Source organism: Mus musculus, chromosome 18 (assembly GCF_000001635.26).
Source record: "Mus musculus strain C57BL/6J chromosome 18, GRCm38.p6 C57BL/6J".
Classification (NCBI taxonomy): Eukaryota; Metazoa; Chordata; class Mammalia; order Rodentia; family Muridae; genus Mus; species Mus musculus.
Genome location: NC_000084.6, coordinates 4,587,265 through 4,609,041, shown reverse-complemented (window position 1 = coordinate 4,609,041; position 21,777 = coordinate 4,587,265). Strand labels below are relative to the sequence as shown.

Genomic DNA, 21,777 nt, shown 5'->3' with positions numbered 1-21,777 from the left:
TTTCAGCCTTCCAAACTGTAAGCTAAATAAACCTCTTTTCTAATAAAATACTCAGAATTCTGTTAGAGCAATATAAAATGGGCTGAGTCCCTAAAGAAAACTTATGCTAATTTTGGAAGTGAAAAGGATGCAAAATGTTCTCAGCCAGGAGTTTTGCCAGAAAATAGATATTTTACATAAGTTAAAAAATAATGTACTAAGTATAATTATCTTTTTTTCTATTTATTATTATTATATATGTGGGCACATGATGCAAGTGTGGGGGGGGGGAGTATATGCTATGGTGCACATGTGTAAATCAAAGGACAATTTTGTCAAGTTAGTTCTCTCCTTCCACCTTTATGTGTGCTCCATGGATTAAACTCAGGTTGTTGGGCTTGCATGGAAATTGTCCTTACTTGATGAGCCATTTCTCCTTCCCCTTTAACTATAACTTAAAAACTTGTTGAGTCTGGGAGAAGTTAGGGAAGGGGTGGAAAAACAAACAAAGCCTTGAAGATATTAGTATGAAGGATGCTACAGAAGAACTTGCAAAGGTGCAATCTGGACCACTTGTGGATATTGAATCAACAGGCCTGTTCACAGTGCTATGTTCAGTGTAGATACCAAGATCGCACAACAAAAAGAGTGGTTTAAATGTTGATAAACAAACTGTTGTCTAATAGATTTTCTATGTAGATTCTTATAGTGTATTAGTATAGTTTCTATGTAGATTCTTATAGTGTATTAGTAGTATAGTATAGTTCTGACAGTGAAGTAATTCTACTCACAATATTATTACCACATGCAAGGGACTTTCTGAATGTTGGTTCTGAAGACATAGAACTGCCGTGTCAACGAAATCGGTGATGTGTTCACCTGCCTATAAAGAGGAGACAGAAATAATCTCGAAGCTGGCCCCACTGGGACCATGGAAACTAATAGAAAGAAACTGGGAGTCTAGTTTTTAGGGATGTTCAATGTCTTCCATTTTCAGGCTCCTGCAACTACATATTGAGCTGTAGTCACTGGAGTTTTACAGGTACCACTCGAGCAAAGCTCTGATGGATCACAAATTTAGCAAGTATTCAGACATCCACATTCTATAAAATAAGCTCTGGAACCAGGCATTGTTATCATAATCCCAACACTCAGGAGAGTCTTGATCTTGAGGCTAGCCTAGACTGCCTAGCAAGGCCTTATCTCAAAACTGAAACAAGCCATTGGGTATAGTGATAATTTAGGAATTTTGGTTTCTTTGAAAAACACAGAAATATTATAAGAATATTTTTTCATTTTAATCCCAGGTATGAGGATATGGGACTGCTTCAGATTGTCCACAGCAGCTGACTATGATTTGCCCTTTCTGTAGCAGGGGTGTGATTTTGTCAGCTGCAGATAGTTTCTGCAGTGGTGTGACATTTGGAAATCTGGGGACTTTTCAGAGGGTACATAAATGCTAGGTATGGTGGGTTGGTTGTTATTGGTCATGCTTTGTTAAGTAGTCATGCACAAAGGAGAAACAAGAAGAAGCAATTAGATATCCTGACAGCAAAGATGAAACTTCCCCCAGGAGCATGATGTCCCTAATCAGCAGGAAGTAGTCTAGCAATAATATCGCCCCCTTTTCCCTCTATACTTTTCTCTCTCTTATCTAGTGTTAAGAGGTTTAAGTGATGGAAGAGGGATGGAGAAGAGTAGAAGAAAAGAGAACCCACAAGGTGGCCAAAGGCAGGTTACAACCAGGATGACTTGGAGGGTAAATGTACTTGGTTGCTGAGTTCAGTCTCTAGTACCCACATGTTGGAAAGCAAGAACAAACTCCCACCAAGATGTCCTCTGACTTCCAGATTCATTCATTGGCATGTGTACACTCTCTCCCACAATAAATAAATATAAATTTAGAGAAAATACAGAAACAAAAAAGAGCAAAGTAAACTCTTAAAGTCCTTGTCTATGGCTAATGTTGGTTTGTTGATTGCTTACATTTGCCTGGGACTCATTGAGGATCTGAGGAGCTCTGCAACTTCAGGGGCACTACACTACTTTTTGCTAAGCCCACAAGAACTCACCACATGTGTTACAACTGCCACCCTCTGAACAGAAAGACTGGCATCCTTTTAGCTCCATTAGGAGCTTCCTCATCAATCACAAGAGGATTTTCATTAATGGAAGCAGACATGGTAGCCCACTCCAGTATTTAGGAATCAGAGGCAGGATAGGTCTAGCCTGGGCTAATAGTGAGTCCCTCTTTTAGAAAAGAGGCGGGGAGGGAAGAAGTGCTTCTGGAGCTGCTTATAGGGAGCTAATAATGTCACTATGTACAGACATTCACCGTCTTGGGAGTAGAGGATTTTTACTGTGGTCTGTGTTTGCCCTTGCGAAACTGAGCCCTACTGTCTGGCAGAGGGGAAGTTAGCTCTCATACTGCCCTAGACTAAAAAACATGGTCTTTCCTGTGTAGATGCCAGCCATCCACTCCTCCCTTCTCTTCCTATGCACCTCCATATTTAGTCTGGCTGTCAACATCAGTATGTGCCCCCACCTCAAACTCAGGAAGGTATGGCCATTTCCCATCTCTGCCTCCTCTACTGTCTCTGAAAGAAGCACACTGAACCTCATCTGCAAGGAGAACATCTAGTTCCCAGGTAAATGATTGCATTTAATTCATCTCTGTAGGATGCTGGCTCCAATGATTTGGATTTAAGTTTAAGGTACATTTGAGCTGGTACCCTGGTGGCCATGATGTGATTCTAGGAGCCCTTCTCCCAGCATCCCTTTTGACTCTGAGCCCTTGTCTGGCTGATCCCACCCCCGTTTTTCTCCTGCACTGAACTTACACTTCTCAGTTTGATGGGTAAGTCTGTGGCTCTTCTCTTTTGAAGTTATTCTCTCATCACTTTGCTTCTACTCAATTTGGCTGATAAAGAGTTATCAGTTATTAAAGTTGATTTGCCCTGGGGGAGTAAGTTCTGTTTTTTTTCAATAAGTTAATCTTGGATCAGCTCTGTAGCTTTGGTAATGATGTCACTGCCCCAGCCTTGGGTGCTTTGTCTATGTGGCTAAACAGGAGCACACTACCCAACTCGTCTCATTTGTAAATTTATATTCCCATCATACCTGGTGTGACTTTAACCTTGGGATGCATGTGTGTATTTAATCTTCTACCCATTTGTATTGCATGTGTCCTGGAAGCTAAAATTTTACCTTGATGTGTTTTCTGTTCTTGGTTGATAGTATCTGTGATGGTTAGCTTCAACTGTCAAGTTTCTACAACCTAGAACCACCTGGAAAGATAGTCTAAATGAAAGATTGCTTACACTTTGTTAGCCTATGGCCATGCCTGTGGTGGATTGTCTTAAGTTAATTGATATAGAAAAATAGCACTCATATCTATCACCTTGCACAAAAATAAACTACAAATAAACCATAAAAAAAGAAAGAAAGACACAGCATACTGTTGACAGCACCATTCCCTAGGCAAAGGACCCTAAAGTGTATTAGAATGAAGAATTCAAGAAAGTGTGTATGTGTTCACTCCTTTCTGCTGTCGACTTTGGAGATGGTGTAATTGGCTGCCTGAGTTCCTGCTTTGATTTCACCCCAGCAATAAACTGTAACAGGACATTGTAAGATGAAATCACTTTCTTTCTTCTCACATTGCTTTTCCTTAGCACTTTTCATCACAGCAACAGAAATGAGACTAGAACAGCATCCCAGGCTTGAATACCAGGTAAGCCAAGGCTATATCCCAGCCAAGGCCCAAGTCTTAGTCATTTCTGTATCATGGAGGCCTGGGGCATGAAAGATACTCAGAAAGTCCTTAGAGAAACTCATATTAGCAGTTCCTAAGTTCCTAAGGGAGAAACCTTGAAGTGGCCTGGAATCCCAGCCTTGTCCTAGGTCAGAGTATATCCTTGGAGCAGGATGGTGAAGAACAATCAAGTTAGAAACTTGAATTGGAACTGTTAGAACTCTTGGGCCAGTTCATCCCACAGTCCTTGTGCAAAGCTTCTGCCTATCTCTTTCTATTTGTTTTATTTTTCCAGATAGATAAAATTGTCTACTTTCTCTGGAAAAAAAAGCAAATATCTCTTACATTTATGATACATCTTATATTGTCTATCAGAAAATCAGACAAACCTGTGTTCCACTTTTTCTCTTGCAATCAGTCAAAGGCAGGATTCAGTCCACAGGAATCATGCAGGTACCACAGAAGCTGCTGTGGGGATGCCCTTTCGGATTCACTGGAATCTGGACTCCTGATGTACTACTGCCAGCTCCAATTCTGGACCTTAGCTTCCTCACCTGCCAGGTGTAAAAAGGCTTCAACTAGCAGAGTCATAACACAGATCAGTGCTTATGATAAACTCCATCCTTAGGATGGTGATGGGGGTCTTATTCTCAAGCTGGTACTTAACAACAGTCAAGCAATTACTTATGTGTTATTCATGACACCTCGGCATGACTTTCAAATGGCATTCAACTGGAATAACTTCCTTCCATCTATTCTTATTTGCTATTCTGAGCTCAGAATGGGGGATGAATTTTCTTAAGAAAAATGAAAAGAAAAATCTCTTGTACTGGGCTTATGAACCTGGCCTACTGAGGTGGAGGGGTGAGTGGACCAATGTTTGGTTAGGTCATGGAATTTCTCAAGCCATTAAGTCTGCTGGCATGTATGTGACATCCAGCTATTTGGAGACACCGTGGGAAGGTGAGTCAGGCAAGTGCTCTGATTCTTCAGTGAGCAACTGTAGAATTTTAATTAGCTTTGAGTCCATTCTCTGCTGAAAATAGCAGAACTCTGAGGATTTCTTCAATAGCAGTACAGTAATTATAACAGTTCTGCAAGGACTAATTTACAGGATGTATTTTTGTAAGCTTAGTGGAACAAGAAAGGCCATATCCAGCTCTGTTCTTGCTTTATGCCTAGACTTGTTGTCAAGTGGATGCTTAACAGGATTGGTGCCAGTAGTAAGGATCACTTGGCTCATGCTCTTTGCAATATGCTAAAACAGGACTGTTCAACCAGATTTTCCACAAACATAAAAATGTGATTCTTGTGCCACCTAACACTGTGGCTATTAGCCACATGTGGCCCACCAGAACTTGAAATGGAGTTAGTTGTAACTGATGTCTTAATTCTTAACTGCATTCAAATTTAATAAGCTGAAATTTACAGAGCCATATGTGGCTAGTAGGTATTTCGTAGGACACACATCACTGAGATGCCTAGTGGGGTCCCACTCAAGATACATTACCTGGATGGTCAAGAACCAGCCAGACCTTGGAACAACCCACATGTTTTCCCTACTGAAGAAGTCTTCCCAAACCTGTGCATCTTGGAGTAGCAGAAGCAAACTAATTAGTTTCCTTCACTTTTTAATCTGACATCAGATTGGACATATCTATTTAGAAACAGTAAAATACATTGACAAAAGCCCCAGAGTAAATTATTTGAAAGGGAGAAAGAGTCTAGAATTTCTTGACATAAGAACAGGGGCTTCTTAGTTCAAAAAGATCACATTTGATGTTCTGGACAGCCAATAGAATGTAGACTTTAGGGATGGGTGTTTCAATGGAGGATATGGAGACAATGGACAAACCTAATTCAGACCCATCGAAGTCACAGAGACATGGACATGTGAGTTTCAGCCATCTGGGGCATATACCTACTGGTCCCATCTTAACTCCACAAGAAGAAACTATAGCAACTCATGATGTCCGTCCTACTGCTCTTTGGGATAGAACCTCACATATTTGTTTTTGTCTTTGGGTGTGCCTGAGACAGCTCGATCTACTCTCCATGCCTCATTTTACCTTCTGTTCTCCAGATCTACTGCGTATCCTTCTGTTTCCAGGAGAACTCACCATCCATCTCCCCCACAACTTCTCTCTTAGAGGATTCTTCCACCTACCCTCTTCCTTGGCTGTCTCTCAGACACCCTCAGGTCTCTGGTACTTGAAAAGCTTCTGGAGCTCGTCCTCGCATTAGTATTGCTTTCATCTGACTTCCAACCCTTCAGCCTCTGCTTCATATACACCTCCACTAGGAGTCTTTCCTCATCTGCAAACACCAAGCAAGCAGGGTTGGGTCTGACCTGTTTCATTCATCTTTATAATCTCTGAGCCTGAAGAGTGCCCAATAAAGATAGATGAAAAAAATGAATGAATTCTATTTCCTGACACTTCCACATCTTTCCAAAACTTCTCTAGTCTCTGAGATGACGCATATTCTCTTAAAGCACCATCCCAAAGTTCTTACTGTCCAATAATGCATTGTCACGAAGCCTCAGCTTGAAATTCCACCCACATCTCTCTTCTCCATTCCTTTTACCTCACAGCCTTGGAATTTTCCCGTTTCCCTGAAAGTTAAGCCCAGAGAGCTCCTGTTGGCAGGCTGGCGTGCAGCTGTGGCCCTGTCCTTGGCAATGTTACTGTCTTCCTGTTTTTGCTGCCTCCCATGGTCCTGTCCTTGGCAGTGTTGCTGCCTTCGTGCCTCCTTCACTTGCGCTTCCTGGGAGCCCGTGACCTCCACAAGTACTTTATCTTTGGCCTGTCCGTAGTCTTAGAAACTCTTAATTTTTTTTCCTTTTTTTTTTCCCTCTTTCTTCCTCTAAATTTCTTTGTTAAAGAAATTTCTTTGAAAATGGGAATGAAACCTAAACTCAGTTCTGGCTCTCCCCAGCCCCAATCCATTTGAAACACAAACATCATCACAAAGGAAGGTCACAGCCAAACATTGCTGAGCCTTTGGAAGAGCCCTCCCCAATCCACACTTTCTCTGAGGAAATCAGGATAAAAATTGATCTTCTTTTTCTTCTCCCAGATGCAATGCCACATGTGTCTCTTTCTTTAGGATGTTTCTTCACCAAACCTATGGCTTTCTCTTTTAAATAGGGCTTGTTCCTTACCAAATCTTAATATCAATTACTATTCTCCCACTTGTTTTCTGTTTCTGTGTTTTGAGATGGGCTATCATTCTGTAGCCTAGGCTAGCCTCTACTCATAGTGATCCTTCTGCCTCAACTTTCTGGGATTATAGGGCCTGAACTACCAAACCCAGCATTATGGTTTTCTTTACTGTCCTTTAATCACTTACTATGTGCTGGACACTCTTCTAGAGAAATGGAATGAGAAGGATATGGAAAAGACCCCATCCCAGCAGAGGCTCACAGTATGTGGAAAGGGAACACACTGGGGATTGAAGCCAAGTCATTATGCTTATTAGGCAAGTGCTCTGCCACTTAGATACACCCTCATCCCTAGAGATTACATTTTATGGGGAATAGGTATGATATATACATAGTGGAATGTACCCACATATGTGTGTGGTATGTGTATTTGTAATGATTTTAATATATGGTATAAATGCTATAAAAATTTAAAAACTAACGCTATCCTAGCACAGTATTCATGGTAGAAATTATATCCTTGTTAGAGTCTAGTCATGTCATGCTATATTAAAAATTATTATTTTCAATGGGTCGGGTTCCTTCCTGTCTGTGCCAGCACTGGGCCACCTTGGACCTGAACTCAGTGGACAGTACCATGGTCCCCAGAGGAATCTCCACCCCACAGGCTCCCTAGCATTCCCAGGATCTTAGGATCACTGGTGAGTAGAACACAACATCTGTTCCAACAGAACCAGGGGTGCCTGGGGACACCTGGAGCACAGACACAGGAACCCCACCAGACCAATGGCTCAGGTTCCTTCTGGTTGGCACTGGTCTACCTTGGTTTCAAACTCAGAGTACAGACCCATGGTCCCCAGAGGAGGTACCACTTCCAGGCACTCTAATATGCCCAGAATCTTAGGACCCCAGGAACCAAGGATGCAAGGAGCTTGGTCACACCAGGATCTCAGGGTCTCAGAGGAAGCTTGACTGCCAAGAACCCTGACACAGCCAGAATCTCAATATCACAGGGTCCCAGAATCACAGGATCACAAAAAAAAAAAGATGAGAAGTTTGATTCAATTGGGATTACAGGAAGGACAAGCTCTGATCAGATATATCGAAGGCAGGGAGCAACTGAGATAATCAGATGGCAGGAGGCAGGCATAAGAACAGAAGCAACAGAAACTAAGGTTACTTGGCATCATCAGAACCCAACTCTCCCACCATAGCAAGTCCTGGATACACTATCACACCAGAAAAACAAGATATAGATCTAAAGTCACTTCTCATGATGATGATGGAGGACTATAAAAAGAACATAAATAACTCCCTTAAAGAAATACAGGAGAACACATCCAAACAGGAGAAAGAATTGAACAAAACCATCCAGGATCTAAAAATTGAAGTAGAAATAATAAAGGAATCACAAAGGGAGACAACACTGGAGATAGAAAACCTAGGAAATAAGTCAGAAGACATAGATGCAAGCATAACAAACAGAATACAAGAGATAGAAGAGAGAATCTCAGGTGTAGAAGATACCATAGAATACATTGACACAACAATCAAAATGTGAAATGCTCTAGAACAAAGGAAGCAAATTAACCTAAGAAGAGTAGACAACAGGAAATAGTCAAACTCGGGGCTGAAATCAACCAAGTGGAAACAAAAAGAACTATACAAAGAATCAACCAAACCAGGAGCTGGTTCTTTGAGAAAATCATCAAGATAGATTAAACCCTTAGCTATACTAACTAGAGGGCACAGGGACAGTATTCTAATTAACAAGATCAGAAATGAAAAGGGAGACATAACAACAGAATCTGAGGAAATCCAAAACATCATCAGATCCTACTAGAAAAGCCTATACTCAACACTAGAAAACCTGAATGAAATGGACAATTTCCTAGACAGATACCAGGTACCAAAGTTAAATCAGAATTAGACTAATGATCTAAACAGTCCCAAATTCCCTAAAGAAATAGAAACAGTCATTAATATTCTCCCAACCAAAAAAAGCCCAGGACCAGATGGGTTTAGTGCAGAGTTCAACCAGATCTTCAAAGAAGACCTAATTCCAATTCTCCTCAACCTAATCCACAAAATAGAAACAGAAGGTACTCTACCCAACTCATTCTATGAAGCCACAATTACTCTGATACCTAAACCACACAAAGACCCGACAAAGAAGGAGAACTTCAGACCAATTTCCCTTATGAATATTGATGCAAAAATACTCAGTAAAATTCTCACAAAGTGAATCCAAGAACACATCAAAACGATCAACTATCATAATCAAGTTGGCCTCATCCCAGGGATGCAGGGATAGTTCAATATATGGAAAATCATCAATCTAATCCACTATATAAACAAACTCAAAAACAAAAACTACATGATCATCTCATTAGATTCTGAGAAAGCATTTGACAAAATCCAACACCTATTCATGATAAAAGTATTAGAGAGATCAGGAATTCAAGGCCCATACCTAAACATAATAAAAGCAATATACAGCAAACCAGTAGGCAACATCAAACTAAATGGTGAGAAACTGGAAGCAATCCCACTAAAATCAGTGACTAGACAAGGCTGCCCACTCTTTCCCTACATATTCAATATAGTACTTGAAGTTCTAGCCAGAGCAATTAGACAGCAAAAGGAGATCAAAGGAATACAAATTGGAAAAGAACTCAAAATATTATTATTTGCAGATGATATGATAGTATGTATAAGTGACCCCCAAAATTCCACCGTAGAACTCCTAAACGTGATAAACAATTTCAGCAAAGTAGCTGGATATAAAATTAATTCAAACCAATCAGTGGCCTTTCTCTAAACAAAGGATAAACAAGCTGAGAAAGAAATTAGGAAACCAACACCCTTCAAAATAGTCACAAATAATATAAAATACCTTGGTGTGACTCTAACCAAACAAGTGAAAGATCTGTATGATAAGAACTTCAAGTTTCTGAATAAAGAAATTGAAGAAGATCTCTGAAAATGGAAAGATCTCCCATGCTCATGGATTAGCAGGATTAATATAGTTCAAATGGCCATCCTGTGGAAAGCAATCTACAGATTCAATGCAATCCCCATCAAAATTCCAATTCAGTTCTTCACAGAGTTAGAAAGGGCAATTTGCAAATTCATCTGGAATAACCAACAGTTAGAATAGCAAAAACTATTCTCAACAATAAAAGAACCTCTAGTGGAATCACCAACCCTGACCTCAAGCTGTACTACAGAGCAATTGTGATAACAAACAAACAAACAAACAAACACAACAACAAAAAACAACAAACAACAAGAAACAAAACAAAACAAAAAAACTGCATGTTGCAGTGATTGACAGATAGATCAATTGAATAGAATTGAAGACCCAGAAATGAACCCACACACCTATGGTCACTTGACCTTTGACAAAGGAGCTAAAACTATCCAGTGGAAAGAAGACAGCATTTTCAACAAATGGTGCTGGCTCAACTGGCAATTAGCATGCAGAAGAATGTGAATTAATCCATTCTTATCTCCTCAAGTGTAACTGGATCAAGGAACTCCACAAAAAACAGAGACACTGAAGAAAGGAAGAAAGGGGGAAGAGCCTCAAAGATATGGGCACAGGGGGAAAATTCCTGCACAGAACAGCAATGGCTTGTGCTGTAAGATCAAGAATCGACAAATGGGACCTCATAAAATTGCAAAGCTTCTGTAAGGCAAAAGACACTGTCAATAAGACAAAAAGGCCACCAACAGATTGGGAAAGGATCTTTACCAATCCTAAACCAGATAGGGGACTAATATCCAATATATATAAAGAACTCAAGAAGATGGACTCCAGAAAATCAAATAACCATATTTTAAAATGGGTTACAGAGTTAAACAAAGAATTCTCAACTGAGGAACATCAAATAGCTGAGAAGCACCTAAAAATTGCTCAACCTTAATCATCAGGGAAATGCAAATCAAAACAGCCCTGAGATTACACCTCACACCTGTCAGAATGGCTAAGATCAAAAACTCAGGTGACATCAGATGCTTGTGAGGTTGTGGAGAAAGAGGAACACTCCTCCATTGCTGGTGGGATTGCAAGCTGGTAAAACCACTCTGGAAATCAGTTTGGCAGTTCCTCTGAAAATTGGACATAGTTCTATGGTAAGATCCAGCAATGCTCCTCCTGGGCATATACCAAGAAGATGCTCCAACTTGTAATAAGGACACATGCTCCACTATGTTCATAGCAGCCTTATTTAAAATAGCCAGAAGCTGGAAAGGACCCAGATGTCCCTCAACAGAGGAATGGATACAGAAAATGTGGTACATTTACACAATGGCATACCACTCAGCTCTTAAAAACAATGAATTCATGAAATTCTTAGATAAATAGACAGATTTGGAGGATATCATCCTAAGTGAGGTAACCCAATCACAAAAGAACACACATGATATGCACTCACTGATAAGTGGATATTAGCCCAGAAGCTCAGAATACCCAAGATATAATTTGCAAAACACATAAAACTCAAGGAGAAGGAAGACCAAAGTATGGACACTTTCATCCTTCTTAGAAGAGGGAACAAAATACCCACAGAAGGAGATACAGAGACAAAATTTGGAGCAGAGACTGAAGGAATTATCATCCAGAGCCTGGGGACCCATCCCATAAACAACCACCAAACCCAGACACTACTGCAGATGCCAACAAGAGCTTGTTGACAGGAGCCTGCTATAGCTGGCTCTGCCAGTGCTTGACTAATACAGGAGTGGATGCTCAAAGTCATCCATTAGATGGAGCATAGGTTCCCCAATGATGGAGTTAGAGAAAGTACCCAAGGAGCTGAAGGGGTTTGCAACCCCCATAGGAGGAACAACAATATGAACTAACCAGTAACCCCAGAGCTCCCTGGACTAAACCACCAATCAAAGAAAACACATGGTGGGACTCTTGTCTCTAGCTACATATGTAGCAGAGGATGGCCTAGTCCGTTATCAATGGGAGGAGAGGTCCTTGGTCCTATGAAGGTTCTATGCCCCAGTATAGGGGAATGCCTGGGCCAGGAAGCGGGAGTGGGTGGATTGGGGAGCAGAGGGAGAGGGGAGAGGATAGGGCATTTTAAGAGGAGAAAATAGGAGAGGAGATAACATTTGAAATGTAAATAAAGAAAATATCTAATAATAAAAAATCTGAATGGCACCTTTCAAGTGTCTTAAAAAGCACTAGAGATCTTAAACTTCATGCTGCTACCCTCCTCTTAAAGAGTCCCCTCAAATGTATTATATCTGGAATCATTATGATCAAATAAACTAAAATACATTAAAAACAACAAAAAACAAAAAATTCTTAGTTTTTTTAGTTTTAAAGGAACAATTACACACTCATTTACTATACAGATAGCTGTGAGGGATCTACTCAGGACAAGATACTTGCATGCATATGAATTTGCAGGGGAGGAAAGGAACCTTTTCTTTTTTGTTTTATATGTCTCACTGTCTCCCTCTCATTCTCTCTCTCAAACACACACACGCACACACACACACACACACGCACACACACACGCACACACACATTCCTGCTGTTGTTACCCATGAATTCAGTTCAACAAACCTCTGCTGCTTGGTTATGTACCAAATAACTAACAAATGACTTTGGGATGGATACTCAGCAATGAGCAGGATCTGCTTTCAATTCTGAGGAGTTTGCTGTGCGACATAGGATTTACCATTCCAAGTGAGGCAGTCTGGGGCTCTACTAAGGTAGCTAGGAACTGGAATGTACCCAAAGAGCATCCCTCCCCAGTCCTGATTGGTTCTCCCACAAGGGGATTTTAGGAGAAAGGATCTCCAGCAAATGGAAGAAGACCCTCGGGGCTCTGGGATGAAGAAACTTATGGGGTTGAAAAGCTGTATTAAGGAAGGAAGTGGAAAGCAGCCTTGGACTCTGGCTCATTCAGACACAGACTTTTGGAGAGAAGAAAGGCTTAATTAGAAGCAAGGTCTGTGTCTACACTCGTGGGACAGAGAAGAGCAGCTGGTAGCTGCTGCAGGACAGCAGCCGGGTTCTGTTCTGGGAGGTTCACCTAGGATAATGACAGCTCATATGGATTGGATGTGCTGAGGGCTGTGCAGAGAGCTCTGCATGCCTGCTGTGAGGAGGTTTGAGTCTCTATTTAATAGCTGGGGGATTGAGGCTTAGAGAGGTGACATCACTTGCTAAGAGGCATGAAGGAGGACTGCCTAGGCTCATGCTATCCTAAACATACCCTCAAAGCTATGTTGCCTTGAATAGATGAAGCCCACTGGTAATAAGTTCTTGAGGGGGGAACGCTTGGTGAAAGGTGGCTTTGTAGTATCTGCATTAAAGCTGTTATAGAAAATGATGGAGAGAATACAAAAGCAGAGGCTCCTGTGGCTACTAGACCTGCAGCTGCGACTTTAACCCCCCAGACCTGTCTCTGACATTCATGGTCTAAAGTCTCATCTCTAGTCAATATATGTTTGAAACAATATAATTTAATACTAAATTATAAAGTATAAGACTATAAAAATAGTAAAGCAAGCCTATTATAAAATAATTCACATAATGCCTGGAAGCCTAATACCGGTGCAGTGTTTGTTCTGTATCTTTCATTTACAGTGAGCAGGTTAGCAGTGACAGTACTAGATGCTCTCATTGTATGTGTAAACATTAAAGGCTATGTCACTGTTTCTGTGTCACAAGTCAGCCTAGTGACTGACACCTTATATCTGGAATTGGCTCTAATCTAGCCTGATGATAGATATTACCTCTTTTAAGTGTTTATTTCCTAGAGGCAACATCTAGAAAGAACAACCACTCCCCAAGACAAGACGGCCTCTGCCACTGAGACCCCAATCCATGTTCCTGTCCCAACACAGAACCATAATTAGGAAGGTGTCACTTTAAAGAGATACAGGTGATAGGTACAGGCAAGTATACTCTGTGGACATTGTTACCACAAAGTCCACATAAACATAAGTTCAGAGTGCAACCTAAATGAACACAAACTAAATGTTTGCCTATTGGATTTTCCATTCTCATCTTCTGGTTGGGCATGCAAAGGAAGGGCCTCAGCTCAAGTGCAGGGAGACCACAGCTGCACATGCAGAGCCTGGTATCCCACCATCCCAGCATCTGTTTCTCTGTCTTCTCTTCTATGGTTACTGACTGTCTCTGTGGCAGTTCTGACACTCTCAAGACTCAAGATTATAGACAAGGTCTTGCCTGTCCCTCCTGGTTGTACTGTTCATGGCTTCTACAAATGTGTTAGGCAAATGGACATATCAATAGCAACTAAATTAAAGCAGAAAACACATTAGCTTTCTTCATAAATAAATACAATTTTATGTTTTAATATTTCAAATAAAAATAAGATTTAATTTAAATTTTAACCAGATTTAAAAGAATGATGCTGTTTTATTATAGTAATGAAATGATCTCATTAGATCATTTTGTGACTTTTAAGCATTTTAGGTTTAACTAACATACTTTACACGTGGCATATTCTGTATATTTTGACGTTTTTCAGAAGTTCTTAATCTCCTTAGATATAAAACTGATATCTCAGCAAGAGGAACGTAGGGTCAGGGAAAGGAGGATGAGTGGACAGAGGGGAAGCCCTGCCATTTCAGAGTGGACAAACCCTTCATATATACTATTGAATTGCTTGAAGTTCAACTCCAGAAACTTTTACCAATCTATTTAATGAGCGTGCCTCCCTACCCATAAGTGCCATTCTCCTGCCTAGGACAGCTTTGTTAGTTAGCTATATTCCTCAAATAGTCAAGAGCTCTGTCCTAAGAGGGGAGTCATGATATCAGGGGTGACTGCCCTCTCTGGCCTTCAGGCACCCTGTGTGTGTCCTCGTGACTAGGATACCTTTGCTGTGGGAAGATGAACACTGTGTGAGACGGAGGCCCAGGCAGCAAACAATGTAACACTCGCTGAGAGGAAGCTCCTGAAAGGAAGCCAGCCTGGACTGAAGCACTCAGTTTTCTCGTGAGTACACTCTTGGTGTCCACAGTCAGAGGAAGATGGCTCCAGCCTCCCTCCTCCCTCCCTAGAGTCCCCCATTCTTGTCTCCTCACATCCTAAGCTCTCTATAAGCATAGAGCCGCACGTGATCCACCCCTGTGATGTGAACACTGAAGCCTCTTGTCTTCTCAAACACCCACCCACCTTCCCTTTCCCCTGCTCCTGGCTTTCCTTCCAAAGAAAAGTGCTATCATCACTACCCTGGCCCCACCCTGCTCCCCATGGCAGAAAGTTGGAGTTATCTCTGATAGACACTCCCACAAACGACTCCTAAACTTGGATTTTTCCTCCACTGTCTCCCTCTTCATTTTTTTTTTTCTCCCGCTATGCTTTGCTGCTGCCTGAGGCCTGGCTCTCATCACCTCAGCTCTCCATGAACTAGAGCCATCTCTCTGCCACAGACTCTGCCATTGCAGCAGAGCAGTGGGTGGAGGGTGGAGGTGGGAGGACCCATCAACAAGCGAGGGCAGATGAGGACTGTGGGGTGGGCCATCTGAGATTCCCCTGCCCTAAACTGTGCATCTGCTTTCAGCATGCATGGTCCTAGGACCAGGACTCATCAACAACCCTCATATTCCTCTTGTTTACTCTGTTCATATATAGAGAGACTCTATCATAAGCACTGTAATAAGGATGGAGTTACAACAATGTTCACAAGAACTGCCTTGTCTGTGGACAGCTTATGCCATCTTAGGCTTACATAGATGTTGTTTTGTTTACTTAAACATGGATGTTTAAGAAAAAATAAAGCCAGAGAAATGAAAGTAAACTCAGTGGGACAAATAACTAAGACACAGGACAAGATGCTCATGGTTACTTGGAAAATGCAATTCCAATCCACAGTGAGATGCCACGCCACACCCACCAGGAAGGCAGGATTGGAGAGAAAGGAGAAAGTGAGTGTTTACAACAGGAATGTGGGGGAAGTAGAGTCCTCCCACAGCAGTGGTGGGGAAGTGAAGACAGATTGGTTGGTCCTCAAAAAAAAAAAAAAAAAATAAACATAGAATTACCATATGATCCTGCATTTCCACTCCTACATGTGTGTCCAAAAGAACTGAAATTATGTGTTCATGTGAAATCTCACACACTTGTGTTTACAATACCACTATCCACAACAGCTAAAGGGTAGAGACAGCCAAAAGACAACAAACAGCTGAACGGTCCAACAAATGGAATGTACCTGTGCCACGAAATACCAGCCAGCCAAAGAGCACAGCAGAATGCTGGCACACGCTGTACCATGAATGAAGGTTAGAAATACAGCAAGCAGTCTGGGGTGTCACTTAGTGGGAGGCCTCTTGCCTGCCATGTGTGAGGCTCCTACTTCCGTCCCAGCACTACAGAAATGAAGAGTTAAGTCAAATCAATCAGACACAGAGGCAGATAAGGAAGGATCCTACTCAAAGGAAGAAAGCCCAGAGGAATAGAAAGATTAGTGGTGGCTAGCATGGGCAGGGACAGGATGAGACCAAGCAACCAGTCAGTGAGCATAAGGCCTCCTTTGGAGGCTATGGAAATGCTCTAGAACCAGATAATAGAAATGGTTACATGAAATTATGAACATACTAAGTGCAACTAAGTTACCCACTTGGCAAAAATGGTAAATTACACTTTATAAGCATCTTATCACAATGTTTCAAGGAAGTTAATGAGACTAGTCAAAGGGTATTCTCGGAATAGAGCACTCTTCCAGGAAGCTTAGCTGATGAAGTAGGATTTGTGTAGAGCCCTGAGGCAGGAGGGGATGAGTCAGCTTCAGAGAGGAAGCAGGAGCCCAGGACACAGGCAGCTTCTGCTCAGCTCCATCACTGTCTCACTTTGTTCCCTCACAGTGGTGTCCCCCGCCCTCAGCCCCTCTCCTCTATAGGCCGTCGCTTTCCCTTTTGCCTACCCACAACAGGCCTTCAGCTAACATCCCAAGTACTTTAACTGTGCCTTATCAGCAGACGGGCCTCCTCTGGCCCTTGGTGCAATGTCTGGCCCTTGTAGTCTCAGCCCAGGGACTACTACAGCTGCTGCAAGTGACGGTTACAGGCTGAGGCTTAGAGCCCTGACTCTACTGTTCATCCTTTTCCGAGCAGGGCCTGGGATGCTCCTGTAAAATGAAGACTATTGAGAATAGCCTTGGTGATTTCAGGGTGCTTGGCTTAGTACCTGGTGCACGAGGAGGTCTAAGTGATGCTGAGGTGCAGATGCTTCAACTTCATCTACATTCTGTGGCCCAAAAGTCAAGGAATTAGGCTGCATTCCCTGGCACTGGTTGGCAATGTTGAATGCATGTAGGTGGAAGTCGAGTGCATAACACGTACTGAGGTTGGGGCTGATGTTCTCAGAAGCTGCCTTCCCTGCACCTGTGATGGCATCTCAGCACAGAGCAGGGAACGAGATTAGTCGACAACCAACTGATTGATTGAACTGGATCTAGCAGCTAGTAGGAATGAAATTTTCTTCAAGTGAGAGGCGGTGGCGGAGAGGAGAAGAAGTGAAGGGAGAGAGAGAGAGAGAATGAGAATGAGCCAGTGAATACCTTATTCAGTCAGTGAGACATGGTGACAGATTTCATAGGCAGAGAGGTTTACAAAAGAAGGGAGAGGGTGGTGGCAAGTTTTTCAGAAGAAATGGCCCATCTGGCAGATGACTCATCCTTTTCTCTCAAAAGAAAGTAGTGGTTGGTATTCAGAGAAAATGTTAACACAAGTTACCATACACTTCAGACACATCTCTAATCTATCATTGGAGAGGGCTGTAAGTTTAAGAATTACTCAAATAGAACACACAAGAACAGATTTCACATTTAAAAATGGAATAAGATTTTAAAAATGGAATAAGTAGTGCCCAACTGCTTAAAGAGAAACAGCAAGGGAAAGAGAACTGGTCATCATATTCAATGAGTGACTAGGAGCCATATCTGGAAGGTCTAGCCATGTGACCAGTCCCAGGGCCAGCACACCAGGCAGAGGAATAGCCAGAAGCCAGCAAAGCTTACCCTGGCTATGTGTGACTGACACAACCAGCTCTGTCTCTACAGAGAACACACTACAGTTTTCTCTTCACAAGATTTGTGTCTTTATTCCTCATTCAGAGAAATAGAAACAAGCCCTTTCATCAGGAGAAGCTAGAGAGCAGCAGCTTCTTCCAAACTCTGTTTTCATAATTAGCTTTTCAACAAAACAAGGAAAGCAATGAGCATGCATGAGGTTTGGGCTGGGCTGGGCTGGGCTGGGCTGGGCTGGGCTGGGCTGGGGTGTTTACCTGAGGAGAATGCTGATCCTCCGAGTGAATCTACTGTTTCTTCAGAAGCCACAGGAAGATTTTGCTAAGAGTTTTCTAAATCCAAAATCTGCCTCTGGTAGAAGGAAGCTTCTATGTATGAGCTCAGAATAGAGGCTGTTATTTTACCCACGTGGCTAGTCAGTAGGAGGAGGGTTGGGGGATGAGGCTCCTTGGCACATAGGTGCCATCCACCTCCAGAGAACAGAATTCTCTTATCAAGTGTGAGGCTAGGCGGGGATTCGAAGAACCCTTGAGCCAACTTTTCCTAAATGAGGGATTCAAATAGCCTTTTTTTAAAAAGGCGAGGTGGCACAATGGTATGTCTCGCCAAATTGTTTATGAAGAAGCCCAGGGCTAAACTGGACTGCCTGGATGTGGAGTCCTAACTCAGGACTCTAGAAGTCAAATATTTTTTCAGCTTTTCTGCTAAAAACAACAACAACAACAAAAACAAACAAACAAAACAAAAACAAAACAAAACAAAACAACCCGATCTTTAGCAATAGATAGCAAAGGAGCAGGACCAAGTCACACATTTGCTGTACAAAAAGGTTGGCCTGCAGAAGGGCGTGAGTGGTCAAAGGGGTGTGTGTGTGTGTGTGTGTGTGTGTGTGTGTGTGTGTGTGTTCATTACCTCCTAAACAATTCATGAAGCAGAGTGACAGCCTTGTCTTGGGTCAGAGTCCCTCTGCCTTGGGATTTTGGCAAATGCAAACACTGCCTTTGAACTTGAAGGAAGATGATTTACAGCACACAGAATGAACAGCAAGAAGCCAGCCTTCTGAAATGACCAAGGCACCTCTCCAGGCAGCCCGGCCAGATGCCGAAGGGTTTAATTCCACTTTCGGAGAAACCCAGCGGTGCTCCTGTTAAGCAGGGCCATAGCTCTGTTTTATACAGAGGCTTTCATCGCAAGGGAATTGGAGATGCTTTTGTACCACAATGTAAATTATCATGGGCACAATCACTACAGGGAGGAAATGTGTTCCCTGTCTAGAGACTGCTGCCCAGTCCCAGCCAGTCAGTGGGGAGAAGGGGTGAGTAGCAGGATGGGTGGGCAGGTGCCACCCAAAAGGAAACATGGTGCCTGCACTTCTAAACATGTTTCTTTCTCTACAGAGTCGAAAGGGACCTCTTCAGCTATGTCTCAGCTTCCACCTCAGTCACTCTCTGACCTTACCTGGCAGCCTCTTTCTAAACCTACCCCAAGGTACAAACTCATATTGTGCCCTCAGAAAGGAGGTAGTAAACTAAAAGATAAATGAAGAGTCTCCATTTTGTCCCACCAGGGCAAGGCTTGTTCTTGGACCAAAGGACAGTCATAGCCTGCTTTTGTGTGGGAAATTTTGTCAGCAGCCATAGCCATTCACAGTTGCCATCCTCAGAAGGATACATGGGACTTGTCGAAATCCACAAGTCTCTGATGCAAAAAATGGGGTGGCACCAGCATAGAGCCTCTGCATCGATAGCATCATACACCCTGTAAACCACTTCTGCATGGCTTACAGGTATGTGCAATGTGCTGAGTGCTCACACTCACTGCTTATGGAATAATGGCAGAAAAACTTCTGGATATGCTCAGTAGAGATGCGAATTTTTAAAAAGCTTATTACAATATTTGTTTGTTTGTATGTGCACTGGTTTTGTTTGCTTGGCTTTGTCTTTTTGTTTTATTTTGAGAGAGAGTCTCTCTATACAGCACTGGCTGTCTTGAAACTAGACCAGGTTAGCCTTGGATCTACAGAGATCTGCTTACATTTGCTTTCTGAGTGCTGGGACTAAAGCTTTGTGCCACCACTCCTGGCCAGTGAGGGTTGTTTTTTAATGCACTGTTTTTGTTTTTAAAGAATACAATGAGGAATGGGGGTGGTTCTTCTATCATCCCCAAAGATGACACTGTGGACAAAACACATGCCTCTAACACCAACGTCCAGTAAAGCCCTGTGCCTCCAGCTTCTCTATTCCTTTACCCAAGAGCCTCTTTTACAGAGATCGCTGTCTAGCCATGCAGATACATCCTGCCTAGCTTCATGCCCAAGAAGGTACCATGGAAACATTAAGGCCATGCCCAGGAACAAGCAGTATTCTCTTCTTTGAAGCCCTCTCTGGTCCATTCCAGATCATTTGGGTGCCCCCCTTATTATGTTCTTGTTTTTCTTGTAGTTCTTAGCTGCACCATTGTACCTATTTGTCTTTCTAACTGGACCATTTCCTTCCTAACAGGAGAAACTCTGGCCTTCTGGAGGATGTGTGAAATGTTCCAGAGTAGCCTGGGCTATCTGGTAAATGTAAGGCTAGCCTGAGCAACACAGGAAACTGTGTCTTTAAAAGAAGAAGGAAGAGGAATAAGGAGAGGAGGAGGAAGGAAAACCCATCATACCAATGTTTATATTTTAGCCCACCACTCCCCAGAACCCAGTGCAATACAAGATCAGGAAGGAGCGCTCGGCCAATGGTGATTACAGGAAAAATCCAGCTAGCCTCGTTCTACAAACAGCCTCAAGGGAAATGAACTAGAAGATTTTTTCTGCACAGCTTCATTCTGTCTCTGAGCAGTCTTCCAAGTGAGTGAATTGGGATTTCTCTTTGTAGTCCCTGGCCCTAGGTGGGGCTTTAACACATTCTTGTATTAGTTGGCTATCTAATCTTGGAAGAAGGAGAGAATCTAATACTGTGTAAGAGCTCTGAAGGATGTAGTGTCTGGTACAAGGGATACAACACAGCTACTGACTTCCCTTATGACTCTAAGATGTGGGGATGACCCAGGTTCTCTGGTATGATGCCAGTAGAAGACAAGGCTGCTAAGGGAGGTAGCTAGCCCTGTCAATCCAGGACATGAAAGGCCATCCCCATCATGGTAGGTGTCATTAGTACCTGTGGTGGTTTGAATGAAAGTGACTTCAAAAGACTAGTGTGTGAATGCTTGGCACTTAGAGAGTGGCACCATTAGGAGGTGTGGTCTTGTTGGAGGAAGTGTGTCACTGTGGGAGTGGCTTTTGAGGTCTTAGAGGCTCAAGCCTGGACAATGAGTTACCATCACTTCCTGTTATCTGTAGATCCAATTCTCCAACACTCTGTCTGCCCATATGCTGCCATGCTTCCTGTCATGATGATAATGGATTGAAGTTCAGAACTTTACCCCAGTTAACATTTTTTCCTAAGAGTTGCCATGGTCATGGTGTCTCTTCACAGCAATAAAACCCTAGTTAAGAGAGTATCAGATCATTTTGTGGGTGGTGCTATCAGTCCCCTCACTGTTATCCAGAGTCATGAGTGAAGCAATACCTGGAAATCCTGGGCCAAGGTTGGGTGTAGATCACATGTGGGACCATCTGACATCTGGTGAACAAACAACCTTCCACTGGTAAATTTGAACTTATCCACACTAAGTCTCCTCCCCCAGAGGAGCAGCCAAGGGCTGCACTGTGATACACACTGCAGAAGCCACAACTCAGTGAAAGTTAGGAGCTAGAAATGGGTCAAAAATACTCTTGGATAGGTTGGGAACACATGGTGGGAGATATCAGCCCTCTGAGGCCGCCACAAGGAACATTAGCCTAGTGTACTGTCCAG

General features: G+C 42.5%; 1 protein-coding gene across 1 annotated transcript in view; it reads right to left on the bottom strand.

Moving 5' to 3' along the window:
- Positions 1-18,250, bottom strand: part of Jcad (junctional cadherin 5 associated) — a 92,078-nt gene extending 73,828 nt beyond the window's left edge. Inside the window, exon 1 of the mRNA XM_006525904.3 lies at positions 18,184-18,250. The gene's annotated coding sequence lies outside the window, so the exon portion shown is untranslated. The remainder of the gene's footprint in view (positions 1-18,183) is intronic.
- Positions 18,251-21,777: the final 3,527 nt, after the last annotated feature.